General features: G+C 38.1%; 1 protein-coding gene across 8 annotated transcripts in view; it reads right to left on the bottom strand.

Annotated features, from left to right (window-relative positions):
* The window catches only part of SSH2 (slingshot protein phosphatase 2), a 250754-nt gene that overhangs the window by 78524 nt on the left and 153208 nt on the right, over nt 1–19022 (bottom strand). The window contains exon 1 of one of the 8 annotated variants that reach the window (XR_004280441.1): nt 16667–17305. The exons of the other annotated variants lie outside the window; for them this stretch is intronic. The gene's annotated coding sequence lies outside the window, so the exon portion shown is untranslated. Of the gene's footprint in view, nt 1–16666; nt 17306–19022 lie in introns of those variants that run through there. 8 annotated transcript variants of the gene reach the window in all.

The following is a 19022-nucleotide window of genomic DNA, read 5'->3' as shown; positions in this document are numbered from 1 at the left end:
CTTCAATCATGCCTGATGCGAGTGGGGAACTTCTACTCACAAAAGAACTTTCCACTCGCTTGCAAAGTTCTCACAAAGTTCTATTTAGCCTTCGATGTTGAACTTCCCTTTTCTGAGAAGTTGGGTGTGTTATGTGGGTTACTGTCCTACATCTGCCTTCTGGGCAAGTTAACTGCGAAAGATTTTAGACACCCCTTGTTCAGGCACAGGAGCCTCTGCTAGGTCCTATAAAAGCTCCACTTACTGCTATCATGACAATGGAGCTGATAATTTGTAGGTTTATGTAAATTTGTTAGGACAAAGCTACCTAAACTGTAAATCTAATCTCACTATACTGTGCAAAAGTAGAGGAAGGGCTGCAATAAAGATGGGGAGAGGTAAGCAGGACACAGATCTGAAAGGTCTTACACGACTTGCCAAAGAATTTGGGACTTTATTCTGAGGATAACAGCGATCTGAAATTTGCATTTTCAGAAAGATTTCTCCGACTACAGCATGGAGAATGGATTGGAAAGCGTTTGGATGCCTAGGTAGCTTGGTTGGTTGGTTGATTGAGCCTTTGGCTCTGGTCATGATCCCAGAGTCCCGGAATCGAGTCCCGCATCAGGCTCCCAGCTCTGCGGGGGGGGGGGGGGGGGTGTCTGCTTCTCCCTCTGACCTTCTCTCTCATGCTCTCTCTCAAATAAATACAATCTTAAAAGAAAAAAAAAAACTTAGAAAAAGGGAGATAGATGTTACTTTGTATTCCAGGTGAGAAACAAGGGTGGTTTGAGCTGAGCTAAGGGAATGAAGAAAGATATCTTGGGGGATATCTGTCTATCTTACTTTCTGGTACAAATGGAAGATTTGTTCCATAAAGAAATTCAAATTGTCCGAAAAACCTGAGAGAGAAAAGCCTTGATTACTCAAATTCCTTGCCCTCAAAGAATGTCTTTTTCTTTGTAACTCCTGGCTCTTCAGACAGATCCTTTTTTCCCTTTAACAAATTCCAATGCTTCCAAGACTCTCACCCAGGAGGGTCAAAGAAACAAGTGTATTTACATGGCTCTTAGCTTTCATACCACCTGCTCTGGCCAAACTTTTCTCGAACTAGCTTTCTTTTTCTTGAGTTATACTTTGTTAACCCTCAGATTTTGAGCTAAAATCTGCCTTACCCTACCTTTCTGCCAGCTGACAGCCAATCATCCTGGACAAGTCCGAGAACCTTACAGGCAATTCTTCTTCACGTCACTTTGTTATCGCACATGTCTGTATCATTTCCTGCCAGGCACCAAACTCCCAGCATCAAGGAAGAACAGCTGAGGAGAATGTTTTTACACAAAGGACTTCCCTCCTTTCTTCTCCCCCATTAAACGGATATGACAACATGCTGATGATACAGTGAGGCTCAAGTTTAAAAAGATAATGCAGGTAGGTTCTGAAACCAACATCTTAAACTGTTCATAAAAGACAGCAAACTTAGTTGTCTGAACATAGTAATAAGCAAAAGATAATCAGAAATCTGAAACTAGCTTCCATCAAATAAAGGCAAGTGAATTTCATAAATTCATTTGTATTACATCAGAACAGAACATTAGTGAAGAACTACTAAGGGAGTAGGGCTAAATCTTTTTGGTTGTCAGCTAAATTACAATACCTGTTATTAAAAACTATTAAAAGACAGAAAAAACACCCCAAAACAAAAACAAACTATTAAAAGTCATTTCCCTAACTCTAAAATCAGTTCTTGTGTAAAATACAGCTGTTGGGGAATTTTAAAAGAATTTATATTACAGATGAACCATACACAGGCTATCCAGAAGGAAGGCCTGGGTGAGTGTGGGGAATAGCATTTGATTCAATATAAATACACTATAATTTAGTGTAGTTGCCACGTTATAATAAGCAGCTATCTTTGCTTCTTACTTCTCTTCTACAAACGAGATCATAACAGTAAACAAGATGTTTGAGTGAAAGAGGATGGAAAATATGATAAGGTGGCTATATCAAACCTTTCCACAAATAGACTTCCAGTTCTCAGATTACTGCTTCCCCCAAGTCAGTGAAAACACGAACAGTAGGTGCACCCTTGCTGAGGACTCCACTGTCCAGAGTTTTCTAATCTCACTTGAACTATGGCTGAATGCTTTTGAGTCTGTTTTAGCACTTTAGGCAGATTCTCCACTTTACGAAAGAGGTCAGGGAAACACGTGTTAGTGTCTCACCTCTTGCAGGGAAACACATAAAGGTAGAGAGAAAAGCATGGAACTGACAGGTGGCCTGGAATTCTTGTTCTGTCATTATGAATCACATTAATATCAGGTGAGACAACTGGATCTCAGTTTCCTGATAGAACATAAACTCCCCAAGTTTGTAATTTTTAATTGATTATCACTATGAACCTTAAAAGCACTCCATTTGTTCAAGATGAAATCATCACCATATTTCAAGAGTTATTAAACAATTAAAAAAATACAACTAGGTTTTTCATAGCAGAAGAGATACTTCTTAAAGAATGTTCTAGGGGTTGGGCGCCTGGGTGGCTCAGTGGTTAAGCCGCTGCCTTCGGCTCAGGTCATGATCTCAGGGTCCTGGGATCGAGTCCCGCATCGGGCTCTCTGCTCGGCAGGGAGCCTGCTTCCTCCTCTCTCTCTCTCTGCCTGCCTCTCTGCCTACTTGTGATTTCTCTCTGTCAAAATAAATAAATAAAATCTTTAAAAAAAAAAAAAAAAAAAAAAAAAGAATGTTCTAGGGCGCCTGGGTGGCTCAGTGGGTTAAGCCACTGCCTTCGGCTCAGGTCATGATCTCAGGGTCCTGGGATCGAGTCCCGCATTGGGCTCTCTGCTCGGCAGGGAGCCTGCTTCCCTCTCTCTCTCTCTCTGCCTGCCTCTCCATCTACTTGTGAGTTCTCTCTGTCAAATAAATAAATAAAAATCTTAAAAAAAAAAAAAAAAAGAATGTTCTAAAAAGTTATGTCACAATGGACAGACTTTCTGCAAATGTGACTTAAATCCTACTGATTCCTGTTCAGTAACCAAACAGTTAATTTGTTTACTGAAGTCAAGCTTCCACTAGAAAACCTTTATGCAAGTGGAATCCTATCCCTCCTACCCTCAGTGTTGGCTACTTAAGAAAAAAAAAAAAAAAAAGGGGATAGGAAGACTGCCTGGGTTGTTTTTCACTCATAAAGGAGGGTGATGGATGGCTGCTTGAGCTAATCAGTGGTATACTGAAGTCACCTGCACTGGCCATATTACTGATCATTTAGTACTGTAAAAAATCACTATACTTCTTTTTATTTGAATTTCTTCATCTGTAAAACAGGATTAGATATATCTACCTTGTTTCACGTGCTTAGGGATAAAGTATCCTTTCTTCTTAGTAGACAAAAGTTTGTGTAAGCTTTCTAGAAAGTTGCAAATATTTGGACTATCTAAATGTAATTTATTCTGAAGTACATAAACCTTAAGCTTTACCTTTTACATCCTGAATAAAGGTTAACTTTAGGTCAATTAAATAGAAAAAGAAATCATTCTTTAGGCATGTTTTCATATGACATGAACTTCTGGCTTCTTTCTGAAGTGACTCACGTTAGTTTTAAAACAATTTATTGGTTTAGTGCAGACAACTTTTTACCTAAGGATGCTGAGCAGCTGGAAAGAGGATCTCAGCCTATAAGCAAAACTAGATCAGTGTCCCCACTTCTTTAAATTTAATTATAACACTAGTATTGAACACCAGTTAAGGTCATTCTACTGTCTCTCTACATATCGGCCAAGTCTACACCTTGCTATATTTAGACAAGGTATGCCTATCCCATAAAGACAGACTCAGACCTAGGCGTAGGATCACAGCAGTGGGGTTTTATTTCAGTTGAGCGGGGAAGTCACTAAAAAAAAAAACTTGTAATGATGCATTCTTTAGCTATCAATAGAACAACCAATGCCCAATTTGATTTCCTTCTGAGCACACATATACTGTCTAGTATGCACAGAGCAATCTCTACCACAAACTCTGGGAATAACTAAAGCAAAACTGTGAGTACCTTTTAGGTAACTCACTTGCCAGGACTGCTTGCTATGTCTTAGCCAGAGACAAAGAGCTGCCCAGGTCAACAGGGTAAAACATTTCAACAGTTTGGTCTCCTGAGAACTGGAACAAACAGGTTTTCAACCCAGGAATCACCATTATATCACAACACTAGGGTCTGGATGGGTAGTGTCTACTACTGCTCCAGCAGTGTCCAGCTGACAGCCACCAGGACCCAGCATCTGACAAAAGAGGAACCAAATGGAGGCCAAGCTGACTTATGTATTTACAAAAAGAAAGGAAGAAATTAATTAATTAAGTAAGTAATTAAGGGAGAAATAGATTATGGAACTTGGATTTTGTAACAAAGAATGTATTAAACTGAGTCAGAGACATGGTAGAGCAGGTGACCAGGGAACCTGCTTGGCTAAACATATTTCCTTAAGTGGCTCCTAAATCTGGAATCAAAAAAGTGTGAGGAAAGTATCTTAAAGAAAAATACAATTGCCCTTAAGAGAAAGCTAAGAAAACCCCAAACAATCAGATGTTTTGGTATCTCCCCAACTGACAGGGGAAAAAATTAAATACATTTAAAGAATGCACTAAATACACTTCTAAAACATAAGTATAATAAACAGAAATCTGTTTATCTTCATTCAGAGGAAACTGCACATTGCAATATGAACATTTCCACGGCAGGAAAGATAAGCAGATGTTGGATGTTTTCCCAAAGTTTCTCTGGTGTCACTGAAGAGGTTTATGAAATCTGCTTTACATTTTTTCAATTAACAGTTAATGCTAAAAAGACAACATTCTGAATGTTGTTTTTCTCTTCATAATGTATTTTAACATTTCTATAGTGACATATTTAAACAATAGTTACCAAAGATATAACTAAACATAGTTTATATGTTATACTTGTATCTTCATTTTCTAGTATTTGCTTCCAAACTAAAAGCTACATAAATAGTTCAGTACTTCAAAAAGAGTGAATTTTGAAAAACCCCATTTTCTGTTTCCTCTGCATCAAATCCTACTTAAAGAAAAATACCTGTATCTACATATTCTCAATTGACACTGAATACTGAAATAATCCTCTTAGAGGAAAAAAATTATAAGATAAAGTTTTTTTTTTTTTAATAGGGTATTTCTGAGAGTTAAAATTTCTGAGAGTTAGTCTGAGTTTGCTCAAGGCTTTTTATATGCAAAACCCAGAATTTTTTGCCAAAGCAAATGGGCATTGGACTAAGGCCTAAATAAATAAATGAGATGGCAAGAAAGCAAAAATGGTACATAAAACTTGATTTGTTGCAGTTTTGAAAATTTATACATGGAGGCTGCAGAAATTGTGGTCTTAATGGCAAGGATGTTTTAATGGCTTGGAGAATCCTCAAGCTTCAGTGTACTACTGAGTTTAACAGTATATTCATTACACTAAATGTCTATGTCCAGGGCAGTGGTCTCCCAAACCTCCCAACAACCTCTTTATAATTAACTTAGTAAGTATTTGGATTAAATGCAATTAGAAATTCAAATTCCTCTCATAACTTTTTCTTCAACGTAACAACTTTAAGTCATTTTTGCCTCCTTGGATATAGTTCAAAGCACCAGAAATTCTTTACCTGATATTGCTTCTTTTTATACTCACCACAAAGGTTGTGACTATTTGTTGAGGAACACAAATATTCAAGCTTTACAGTAATATTCTGAGTTTTCCTTAAGCAAATTCCATTCCTGGAGTATCTACTCCAAAATTATTATGAGAGAGAGAGAGAATTCAAAAGGCTGTACAATTCTTCTCAATAGAAAATATTAGCTCAGAATCTTTCAGTGTTGGGAAATTATGAGTGATTGTTTAAAAATGGAAAAATGAATCTTGCTGGTAAGGTCAAAAAGCTTAAAAAGAGTTTACTTAATTTCTAAGTCAAATGTCTGAAACAGTCTATTCCAGGTTCTTAATTTGAGGCGTGAGAGGGGGTTGGGAGGCAAGGTCACTATATTCCTTTGAGAATTTGATGAAAGCTGTTCTCCTTGAATAAAATAAATGTGCACTCATATACAAACCCACTTCTGCATATGATTTTACTGTATCAATGAATTTCTAGTTTAAAACTCTGGATTAAAAAAAACCTGGTAGGGCGCCTGGGTGGCTCAGTGGGTTAAGCCGCTGCCTTCGGCTCAGGTCATGATCCCAGGGTCCTGGGATCGAGTCCTGCATCGGGCTCTCTGCTCAGCAGGAAGCCTGCTTCCCTCTCTCTCTCTCTGCCTGGCTCTCCATCTACTTGTGATTTCTCTCTGTCAAATAAATAAATAAAATCTTTAAAAAAAAAAATAAATAAAAATAAAAAAAACCTGGTAATTGACCTAAAGAAACCATGGGCAGCTGGGAATTAATAGCCTCCCCACTACCACCACCTCATCTCTTAGTAGATAAAAACTCAGCTTTAACAAGAGGCAAACACTGAATGATGCTTGGATTTAACTTTAAACCAAAGGAAACACACATGAATAGATAAAATTTGGGACTTTCAAAGGGGCTTTTTTTTTTTTTTAAATTAACACATAATGCATTATTTGCCCCAGGGGTACAGGTCTGTGAATCATCAGGCTTACACATTTCACAGCACTCACCATAGCACATACCACCCCCCCAATGTCCATAACCAAACCACCCTATCTCTATCCCCCCACCCCCCAGCAACCCTCAGTTTGTTTTGTGATATTAAGAGTCTCTTATGGTTTGTTTCCCTCCTGATCCCATCTTGTTTCATTTTTCCCTTCCCTACCCCCCAAGCCCCCTGCCCTGCCTCTCAATTTCCTCATATCAGAGAGATCATATGATAATTATCTTTCTCTGATTGACTTATTTCGCTCAGCGTAATACCCTCTAGTTCCGTCCATGTCATTGCAAACGGCAAGATTTCATTTCTTTTGATGGCTGCATAGTATTCCATTTTTTATATATACACCACATCTTCTTTATCCATTCATCTGTTGATGGACATCTAGGTTCTTTCCATAGTCTGGCTATTACGGGCACTGCTGCTATAAACATTTGGGTGCATATGCCCCTTCGGATCCCTACATTTCTATCTTTAGGGTAAATACGCAGTAGTGTGATTGCTGGGTCATAGGGTAGCTGTATTTTCAACTTTTCGAGGAACCACCATGTCAAAGGGGCTTCTAAAAAAGATTTTTATTTATTTATTTATTTGATGGAGAGAGACATCACAAGTAGGCAGAGAGGTAGGCAGAGGGCGGGGGGAAGCAAGCTCCCTGCTGAGCAGAGAGCCCCACGTGGGGCTTGATCCCAGGACCCTGAGATTATGACTTGAGCCGAAGGCAGAGGCTCAATCCACTGAGCCACCCGGGTGCCCGTCAAAGGGGCTTTTTAATTAATACTTTGGACTCTATCATGTTATAGCACACAACAGGCAAATCCTAGGAGAAGATCCTCCACCTGTCCCAATATGTTGCCCACTTCTCTCTCCATTTCTGAAAATCCCTCTACAATAAACATGTTTAATACAAATATCCCCAAGGAGTAGGTGAAAATTCAGTTACTGAAGCTCTATAGTACTGGGTATAACAGAATTTCGGTAAAATAGAGAATTTTGGACAAGATTTTGAAATTCATTACATTAAAGCAGACCAGCAAATGAGATTTTACATTTCCTAAACCTGATGGATACTCCAGAAATGTTAACAGCTGTACAGAGCATGCGATGTGGTGTACATGCCATTACAGTACTTATTTTCTAGGAGTGTGAGCAGTCTAAGATCACTAACACATTAAACATTGCTTTATATGGTAAGTGATTCATCACTTACGAAATGACTAGGTTTAGAGCTTTATTCATTTTATGATTTTATAATCTATGCTACATAGGAAAGGAGATTAAATGCAAAGTGTAACTGTTACTATAAAGGTTAATGTTTATTACAGTTAACAATCCTCACCTATTGCCAGTATGTCCATAGATGCAGTGGGGATTTTTTAGGCTATTTTTTTGTACCTAGAAATTGATTTATACATTTCCACCAAATAACCACACTTTAGTTTGTGGCTCAAACAATAATTTATTAGGTTCCTGACCATTTTTTCTTAAATGGCATTGCCTACTCCCAGTTTATTTTCCATCTTTTTGTCTTGCTTTATGTTCTCTCTCTTTACAGCCATACCATCAGCTGATTACTTATAACATTTATTTACATGATAGAATGTAAATTCTAAGAGCTGAGACTTGGTCTTTTTGGATCACTGATGCATTTCCAGTGCCTAAAATATTGTAGGTGATCAATACATGAATGAATAGGTATTTACTAAGTAGAGGTTTAAAATTAATTAGAGCCAAACATAGCACAGTAAAAAAGCATGGGATATAAAGTAACGGGATTTGGATTTCAGTCACTGCTCTTGAACTTATTAGTTATAGAACCTTGAACAAGTCATTTAATCTCTTTGGACCTCAATCTCCTTCCTTCAAAATGATGCTAAAATATTAATACACAGGGTTACTGCAAGGATTATAGAAAATAACATAAGTAAAAACTTGTTGCAAATATTCATAATTACATCCCAGGAGTTCTTCTTTTTTTTTTTTTTTAAGATTTTATTTATTTATTTGACAGAGAGAAATCACAAGTAGGCAGAGAGGCAGGCAGAGAGAGAGGAAGGGAAGCAGGCCCCCTGCTGAGCAGAGAGCCAGATGTGGGACTCGATCCCAGGACCCTGGAATCATGACCTGAGCCGAAGGCAGAGGCTTAACCCACTGAGCCACCCAGGCGTCCCTATCCCAGGAGTTATTCTTGCGAAACTGGCAGAGAATTCTGTAAAACAGATCAATCCTGAGAAAGCAAGTTATCTCAAGTTACCTTATCCTTGGTCTTGGAGGATTGCAGACGCAGAAGTTAGGAGAAAGCATAGCATTAGAAAAGATGGACTTGAGCTTCACTTTACAGCTGGTTGACCTTGAGAAAATTCCTTAACCTCTCCGAGGCTTAATTTTCTTATCTGTAAAATGAGGGGCAGGGACACCTGGGTGGTTCAGTGGGTTAAGCCTTTGCTTCCAGCTCAGGCCATGATCCCAGGGTCCTGGAAGAGAGCCCCACATCGGGCTCTCTGCTCAGCAGGGAGCCTGCTTCCATACTCTCTCTCTGCCTGCCTCTCTGCCTACTTGTGATCTCTGTCTGTCAAATAAATAAATAAAATCTTAAAAAAAAAATAAAGTAAAATGAGGGGCAAATACTACCTCAAAAGTGTAGTTGTTTGATTCAAATGTTACATTAATTGTGAAAGCACTCTAAAAATAAAATGCACAGTATGTTTTTATTGAAATCAATTAATTGTCATTCCTTAAAGAAAATCCTAATCTTGTTTGTTCCTCCAGTCAACGAGAAGGTAATATTACTCAAGAATGTTCTCACAAAGACTACAGACCATATACATACTTCCAATTCTTGCTGCAGGTTGTCCAACTTTGGTGAGAGGGCAGAACACAACAGAAAATGATAGAATGGGAAGATATGGAATGGGAAAAGAAAACAGAAGTTCAGAAAGACACTGAATAAGTAGAAAGTTCTCGTCAACTTCAGGTCTATTTAATTTCACATCCCACAGGAAGGGCCAGCTTCATGGATGTGTGATCTGTGCAGATGCACAGGGTGGCTACTTGGAAAGGCCCTATACTTGGTTGAATGCTCTGTTACTGTGGTCTTCAAAATCTTAATTCTTTCTGAACATTTCTGTTCTGCACCAGGCCCTGAAAATTACTTAGCTGGTCTTGCTCACAGTTTTTCCACTAGACTAGAGGGCAAGTTTACAGTCTCAATGACTGTGTGTATAGGAGCCCCTGTTAACTTAAAGGACAGTCACTAAAAAGGAGACCTTTAAACAGGCTGGTGGATCACACATTTGTAATACTTGAATTTTGAAGTGAGCAAAATATTTCTTAAAAGCCAATTTAATTAAATGCATTAGCCCTGGGGCGCCTGGGTGGCTCAGCTGGTTGAGCACCTGGCTCTTGATTTTCATTCAGGTCAGGATCGAGGGATCGAGGGATGGAGCCCTGCCATGGGCTTGGTGCTCATCAGTGCTCATCGGGAAGTCAGCTGGAGAGTCCCTCTCTCTCCATCTTCCTCTTCTCACCCCGCCCCCCCCCATCATGCATGTGAGCAAGCATGCGCATGTGTGCATCTCTCAAATAAATAAAATCTTTAAAAAAAAAAAAAGAAGCATTAGTCCCTATTACTCCAATTAGAAATCCAAATGACACGTGCCTTTCTTCTATCTTTGTGATCATAATAGTGGGCCAAAAGGTGATGTTAGTAAATGAAATACCAGAATCTAGTTTAACTGACTTTCCATTCTGAAGCCCAACGAAAGATCCTATGATCGTGGATTATCTTTGGTTTTGATTTGATATCTGCTGTCTCACAGTAAGCAAAGTGACATCACCACCGAAATCATCTCTGGAGTAAAATCCCTAACACAACCCAATTCAATTAAATCACACCCTTTAAATAACGTTGTTTATTTCTGCTCCTGCTGACTGCAGAGACAGTTGGTGGTTTTTCTTTGACTGAAGTGCTGATGAGCAGAAGATTTCCCAGGCCCCAATTCAGTTTTTGGTATCTGCTAGCCCAAAACATGCCTTTTCCCCTGAAATCCAGACTGAGTCTCTACGAGTCCATTTTGACCTTTGGACTCCTTATCAGTCACCTTGGGTCTCTGACAGTGGTAGGACAGGCCAACCCACAGAGGTCCACTCTCCATGAACAAAAGCTGGCTATGTAAAAGAGATGAGCTGCGGGCAGAGATACAATCTGAAGAGAGGGTACTGAAGTCACCCTCTGTGTTCTAGCAGCATGCCCAGGACTGCTGCCACTACAAAAAGTGAAACTTCACCTAAAAGCATTCTTATCTCCCGGTGATTAAAACATACACCTTCATTAAGGAAGCAGCTGGATTTCAGATAGTGACAGGCAACCACCACTATTGAAACCAGTGTGCAACTGGGATCTGCACTCCAACACTCCCTTCTCCTTCCCATCTTTCTTCTTTTTAAGTCGGCCAGAGGACCATTCTGGTTACTGTTTAGACCTGCCAGTGACTAACATTTCAAAATAAGATGCTTTAAGAGCTTTAGGAAATACACACACCCTTCTCCCTTCTCTAATACTCAATACTCATATAGTCTCAAAGATGGAAACTTTTGTTTCAAGAATTTAACAACACATTCCCCGAAAAAGTTAACCTCCTCAACTTGGAGAAATATACCCACTCCTTCCTATAGTTCAGACCAGGAAACGCTAACTTCATTAGTTAGAACCATTAACAAACTAATGTATTTGATCATCTTTTTAAATTTCACTATCCTTAGTTAAGATGGTTCTATGGGAAAACTCAATGCTGCCTAACATTTCCTAAACAGAAAACCACAAAATATTGCTCAAGATCTGAATTAATTTGCTGCAGGACCCTAGGGTAAGTCTGTTTATTTACCTTTTGGGTCTAAAATTCTCTAAGTCAAAAAATGGTGATGATTTTAGAATAAAATGAAAAAGTGGGATGCAAGCAAATTCATAAACACTACGGATATATTCAACAACATCTCAAAATGTAGCTTAACTTATCAATATTATTTCATCTATTAGTTTTACTCAAATAGTTCACAAATTAAAGAAATTTCCATTAGTGCATAGGTATTAGTTTCCTGATAGGAAAAGACATGTGAGGGTCAATTTTTCTGGCTCTCCAAGCAGTTCAGATGAATTAAAGAATAAAACTGTATTTACCTTGATTTTACTTTGTATCATTTCAGGAGTGCTATGAAAATGAATTACTAAAATTGCTGGTGGGATTGAGACTGGTACATTTTTAGTGAACAAACTAGCAATCTATCAAAAGCCCCAGAATTAGATATACCCTTTGGCCTAGCAATCCCAGAGTTGAGCTTTAGAGTATTTCTTTTATGTACATGTGCAAAGATTTAGGCACAGGATCTTCATTCACTGAGGTTTTTGTTTATAACTGTGAAAAACTGGACATAGTCAAAATGTGCAACAATACAACAGAATGTGAAGTTTTATGGAACACAAACAACTCTTAAAAAGGATATGAAAGAAATGCGTTTGAGGACAATGGCAGGATGTTTGCAATATGCTAAGTGAAAAAATTAGATTACCAAGCAGTAGATAGAGGACAGTCCCATTTTTAAAATTTTGTATATATACATATACAGAAAAAGCCTAGATCATGTTAATAGTAAATACCTTTGGGAGATAAGAATGAGAATAACGCTTTTTGTTGGGAAAAGGAGTGCCTCGGTATTTTGTTTTTTTCTATAATAAATGTGCCTCATCTGCAAATATTGAAAAATAACCAATTCTTTTTGTTCGGTTTTAAATTATCAGTAAGACAAGTCATATTAAAAAAAAAAAAATCACTGGGGTGCCTGGGTAGCTCAGTGGGTTAAAGCCTCTGCCTTCGGCTCAGGTCATGATCCCAGGGTCCTGGGATCTAGCCCCGCATTGGGCTCTTAGCTCAGTGGGGAGCCTGTTTCTTCCTTTCTCTCCCTGCCTCCCTCTCTGCCTGCTTGTGATCTCTGTCTGTCAAATAAATTAAAAAAAAAAAAAATAAAAAAAAAATCACTCACCTAGGACAAGTTTGCTTTAAAGTTGAGTGGGTGGTAAAGGGTGAGATATTAACAACTTTAATGTGTATCAGGTAGCTAAGTTTTTAAAGCAAAAGGGATTTTCCATTTGGAAATTTTCCACAAAGTGATTTGTAAGAGTGCCATAAAGAACAGCACTGGTATTCAATATTTGTTAATTTTGATTTTAATTGGGGAAGAGACTAGATGTTACTTACTTTTTTTAAAGCATAATAAACATCTTGGGACATTAACATTTTCTGACAAACAGGGCATACGGTCTTGTTGAGAAGTTCTTCAGGCATCAGAATGGCAACAAAACAGAGAGTTCCAGTAGTGTGGGAATTGTTACTTGAGACTGAGCGCAGAAGAGCCACAGAAGTGAACAAGCCCCAACTCATGGATAGGACTGAAGTGGGTTCTCAACAGATATACTCAAGTACATCCAAGGAGGCAATAAAAAAGTATGATTAAAACAACAATGGCTTTTCATCTTTAAGTTAAGAGAGATGATAACTAGCCAGTCTACAATCTTTAGTTTTTCTTTATTATTTTTTTAATTTTGAAAAAAAATTACTCTGGGTTTAAATGTATTTACTTGGATTCACTAAGTGGACATAAACGTGCAGTTTCTCTATACATGCTCTCAGTCTGCCATCTTCTCTCAGTGCACTAGAGTATAAGGAACAATGTGCAGAAGTTTTAGTACTTCGTTGCCGGGTACTCTTCTTTGAATCACTATCAGTAAACTATCATTTGGGCTTAGTGTGACATAGCATTTATATAGTTCTTGATCTTTATTAATTGATGTATAATTGTAGCCTTACTATGTGTGTAAAAGATCCAGGTCCACTTGCATGGTTTCCATGCGTGCTGGAGTTAGAAACTAAGGACCTGTCCAGTGCTTACAGAATGCTAAATAAGTTAAGCCGTTAATAGGCAACCAGACCATTAAACGGGTAACCAAGCCAATAAGAACAAGGACAAATAGTAATCAGCACACTCCACCCGTCAGAGCTCACCCCACTATAAACATTACAAGCTCTCTGTGCCATGGGAACCACGTTGCCTACCACATAATGCTGACGTAATAATATCTAGAGCTAAAAGCACCCGGAGGAAGCAGAGAAGGAGGTTTTTGCTTTGAATTACTTGAATATGCTTTTTTCTTTTCTTTCTCTCTCTCTCTTTTTTAAACCATAAACCCACTAACAGATAGTTTAATGATTTCTATTCTTATGCTGCCTGTGGGGATTTCACACTGTGCTCCCAGCCACTGGTACTGACTCATTAACAATGCTGTAAAATTGGCAGCCTCCCTGAATAAGCTATGTAAAGTCTGCAAATGTTAGTTACTGCACTGTGTACTCAGTGGGTACTTGATAAAACTTGATAAATTCTGCCCATGATATATAGAAATATGCTCACAGCAATACCCTAGAGAACACAGTCTACACAAAAGCCTTTCTGGATTCTCCTTTTTACTGCAAATGATTAATAGTCTCTCACTGAAATTTAACTATTGGTAATACAGCCATAACATCTGCCACAACTGTCTTCCTTTTCTCTCACCACTCAAGTACCCTTTATCTCTGTTTATACAAATCAAGACATTTAAGACAGGGAGAAATAAAGGTCAGAGTCACAGCTCAAATCCTACTTCTGTAATGCCTTACTAATTGGCTCATTTACAATACCTTTCTGTCCTTTGAATACTTAAGCACTGTTTGCACCAGTCATCTGGCACTTAGCATGTACTAAATTGTTTTCTTATTTATCCTTTTATTGACCTGTCTTATATCTTCAACAGACTGAGCATCCTGACTACAAGAACACAAGAATGTCTATGTTTCTTTGAATCTCCCACCCTTTGCCCAGAATATGTGCAATTATGCAAATGATAGAATTTTACCATCAGGGTGGCTTACCACGCTATATTCTCATTCCTTCCCCTATATTTTAGCTTATGTCAAAAGAGCAAAAATATTAGCTACCATTTACCGAGTGCTTTAGCAGTACTTCACAAATATCACATTTAATCCAAACAGGTGTTCTAAGTTCCCCTTTATTAATGAGGAAACACAGCTCATAGGTGGTGAAACTCTGAATGGGACTAAGGTCTATTTCTTTGCTCTCTTTCTTTTCCTTTTTTTAAAGCTTTTATTGGTTTATTTGAAAAGCAGGTGGAGTGTCAGGCAGAGGGAGAGGGAGAAGCAGACGTCCTGCTAAGCAGGGAACCAGATGTGGGACCCGATCCCACCTCTGTGATGCTCATACATCGCCAGTAAAATTTCACATCCCCTATAGAAGCTGCAACTTTTCAAACTACAGCTCCCCACAAAAAGTAATAGAAAATTAAAAATGAACAATAATAGAAAATGAAAATATTTTGGTGCTTAAGGAAACTGGGTATATTAACCTTAGGAGAAATATAGTACAAGTGACTGTTCCTTCAACAAAATGGGTTTGAACTGCATGAGTTTACTTATATGTAGATTTTTTTCATGAAAATATTGGAAAATACTCTGGAAATCTGTAACAATTTGAAGAAATTCACAAATGAATCATGTGCATAGAAAAAGTCAGAAATCATTATAAGGATATAGTATAAAGGGGCGCCTGGGTGACTCAGTGGGTTAAAGCTCTGCCTTCGGCTCAGGTCATGATCCCAGGATCCTGGGATCGAGCCCCACATCAGGCTCTCTGCTCTGCAGGGAGCCTGCTAACTCCTCTCTCTCTCTCTCTCTCTGCCTGTCTCTCTGCCTACTTGTGATCTCTGTCTGTCAAATAAATAAATAAAATCTTAAAAAAAAAAAAAAAAAGGATATAGTATAAGGGCTCCTGAGTGGCTTAGATGGTTAAGCATCTGCCTTCCGCTCAGGTCACGATCTCAGGGTCCTGGGATCGAGCTCCATGTCAGGCTCCCTGCTCAGCCGGACATCTGTTTCTCCCTCTGCCCTCTGCGCTCTCTCTCTCTCTCTCTCTCTGTTTCTCAAGTAAATAAATAAAATCTTAAAAAAAAAAAAAAGACTATAGTATATAATACATATACAAAATAGATGTTAATTGGCTGTTTATGTTATAAGTAAGGCTTCTGGTCGTTTGCAGACTATTAGTTAAATTCTGAGGAAGTTAAAAATTATGCAGATTTTCTATGCATGGTGGGGGTGGGGGGTTGTGTGGGTACGAGTCAAGGCTCCTGACCCCTGCCTCATCAGGGGTCAACTGTAATTCTAAGTCTTCCACATCTAAAAACTGTTACAACTTAAAAAACCACAACACTCTAAAACAGGCTAACACAAAAGTTTCTCTTTATTTGAGAGTAATTCAAGCTGCTGGATTCTGTTGCTTTTTTTTTTTAAGATTTTGTTTATTTATTTATTTGACAGACAGAGATCACAAGTAGGCAGAGAGGCAGGCAGAGAGAGAGGAGGAAGCAGGCTCCCTGCCAAGCAGAGAGCCCGATGTGGGGCTTGATCCCAGGACTCTGGGATCATGACCTGAGCCGAAGGCAGAGGCTTTAACCCACTGAGCCACCCAGGCGCCCCGGATTCTGTTGCTTTAACAGACATAACTAATGCCAAAATCCTCAGGGTACTAAAAGAGGGATCACACCCCTCTAAAAACAGATTAATGCAGAAAAGAAGAGTTGCTCAATTTGTACAAATCTGCAAAAAAGGAAGTAAGCCCAAATTTGCCCTTTGGTGTGCAACACAGGCCATCTATTTATAAATCATTTGCTACATCCTTTCCAAATCACAGGAACTCCTAAAAGGCCTTGATGTTCTTAGCACATTTCTTCAGGGTAAACCTAATTATATTAGTGGCAGCAACATCCTGCATCATTCAACAATGCAAAGCTAACTTTAGCCCTATCTTAAAGTAGTTAGGATACCAATTATTTTTCTTTCACCTTAGAAATTCAGAAACATTATGAGATAGCATCTATACCACTGTTCTTTAGCCCCAAGGCAGTTTAACATATGGTAATTAAGAGGACTCACATTTACGGGAGACACCCAAGAAGAGATGTGAGCAACATGATATGAAGAGTTTGGACCCCTCTATTACTCCAAGGTCCAACCAACAGCTCTTGGAAACAGAGAACGAAAACATCCTTAATTATTTAGCTTTGGGCAGTGGTTTCTCAGTACTCGTCTAAAGAAATTGCTCAATTTTAGGAGTGATTACACATAAGCACACAAGCTAAAATGTAGTAATTTAAGGGGAAAAAAATCCACTCTAGGTTAATCAAAAAGAAAGTCTGATGTGAAGATATCACAACTTCACCATTCCTGTTCATCTTCATTGTGCAGATTTACTCTTCAGTTAACTTGGTTAAATATCGTTCCAATAAGGCCAAAGTTGAGAGTTCTTTTTTTTCCTCCTTGGCTCCAAGCCAATGACTGCTCTGACTCCAAACAAATACAAGTGTGGATAAAAACCACATAAAGTTATCACCAATAATGAAAACATAATGTACCTTTATACTCTGGCAACAGATCATTAACATTCTCTTCATATTTGAAGGCCCTAACACCTACAAGATTCACTGATATAAACTTATTTGATCATCTTTTAAAAGACATTCTACTTTTTAAGGCTATTTCCTCTATGTAAGGATCAGATAACTACAGAAACAATATTAATTTAAAATTAAAGAAAAATAAACACCTAATGAGGTGTTTATTTTTCTTTAATTTTAAATTAAATTCTCTTTTAAATATTAGTATTAGTCTCCTTACCCATCAAAGAGAAGACCTTAAATCATAAATAAATGCCTGCTTTCAATTATGTTTGCCCATTTCGGTAAAGGACAAGATCTAGATTTAAAAAGTATCATGGATAATAATTACACTTATTCAATGGGAACAGACATTTAAAAATTTGAAAGGCAAAGGAAAAAAATGTATAAAATTGTAACACTGGGGGTAGGACCTCTTGGTTCCAGGCTTTTAAAACACATATTCTGCTAAAGAACTGTCTCAGATCTAGAAAAACATGGAAGGCTACACCTAAATTATTCTACAAATCAGACATAAGTTGGAGTAAGATTCAACAAATACTCAAAAGCAAAAATCTTAAATAATAGTACACCAGGGGCACCTGGGTGGTTCAGTTGTTAAGCATCTGCCTTTGGCTCAAGTCATGATCCCAGGGTCCTGGGATCAAGCCCCACATTGAGGGTCCCTGCTCCGAGGGACGCTGCTTTTCCTTTTCCACTCTCCCTGCCTAGGTTCCCTCTCTTGCTGTGTCTGTCTCAGTCAAATAAATAAATAAAATCTAAAAAAATAAATAAATAAATAAATAAAAAATAAATAGTACACCAGATCCAGCAATTCGTTAACAAGTAACACAAACAGTGTGTAAGGATGATTTAAAGTTAAATCATTCCAATAGATGCCCCAAAAACATTTAATGTAATTTAATAACTATGCATAAAAATGTTTGATTGGGTATACACTTGACCCTTGAACAGTGTAGGGGTCAGGGGAACCAAGCCCCTAGGAAGTAAAAAATCTGCAAATAACTTCTGACTCTTCAAAAACTTAGGAGTCTACTATTGACCAGAATTCTGCCTTACGAATAACAAACAGTTGATAATACATATATTTTTAAAAGATTTTATATATTTATTTGAGAGAGTGAGAGAATGCACAAGGGGACAGAGGGGCAGAGGAAGAACCAGATGCCCCATTGAGCAGGGAGCCCCACGTAGGGCTCTATCCCACACCCCAGGATCACCACCTGAGCCGAAGGCTGACACTTAACCAAGGAAGCTACCCAGATGCCCCAATACATATTTTGTACATGTATTATACTGTATTCTTACAATAAAGTAATCTAGAAAAGAAATTATTAAGAAAATCTTAAGGGAGAGAAAATACATTTGAAGTACTGATTATTAGAAAAAAAAAACCCATTTATAAGTGGACCCACATAGATAAAACCCATGTCGTTCAAGGGTCAACTACAGTAGGAAATGTTGTCAGCTTGATAAATGGTCTATGCCAGAACCTACAGCACACAATACACCTATTTACAAAACATAAAAAACATTCCTTGTACAATGGAAAACAAGGTAAGACCATAAGTATTGGCACTATTTAACATTACATTAGACCCCAGCCAAAGCAATGAGTTTATAAACATTCAGGCAAAACTCATTTACAGATGACATAATCATCTATCCAAAAAAGTGAAGAAAATCAATTTAAAAATCTCCCGGATATTAGGATCATGCAAGAGTTCAGCAAGGTGGTCTGATACAAAAGCAAATATAAAAAGAAATAGGGGCACCTTGGTGGCTCAGGGTCCCAGGATTTTATTACATAAAAATTAAAAACTTTTACAACAAGG

This window comes from Mustela erminea, chromosome 18, assembly GCF_009829155.1.
Source record: "Mustela erminea isolate mMusErm1 chromosome 18, mMusErm1.Pri, whole genome shotgun sequence".
Taxonomy (NCBI): domain Eukaryota; kingdom Metazoa; phylum Chordata; class Mammalia; order Carnivora; family Mustelidae; genus Mustela; species Mustela erminea.
The sequence above is the reverse complement of the archived record's forward strand: the minus strand, read 5'-3'. Positions and strand labels throughout refer to the sequence as shown.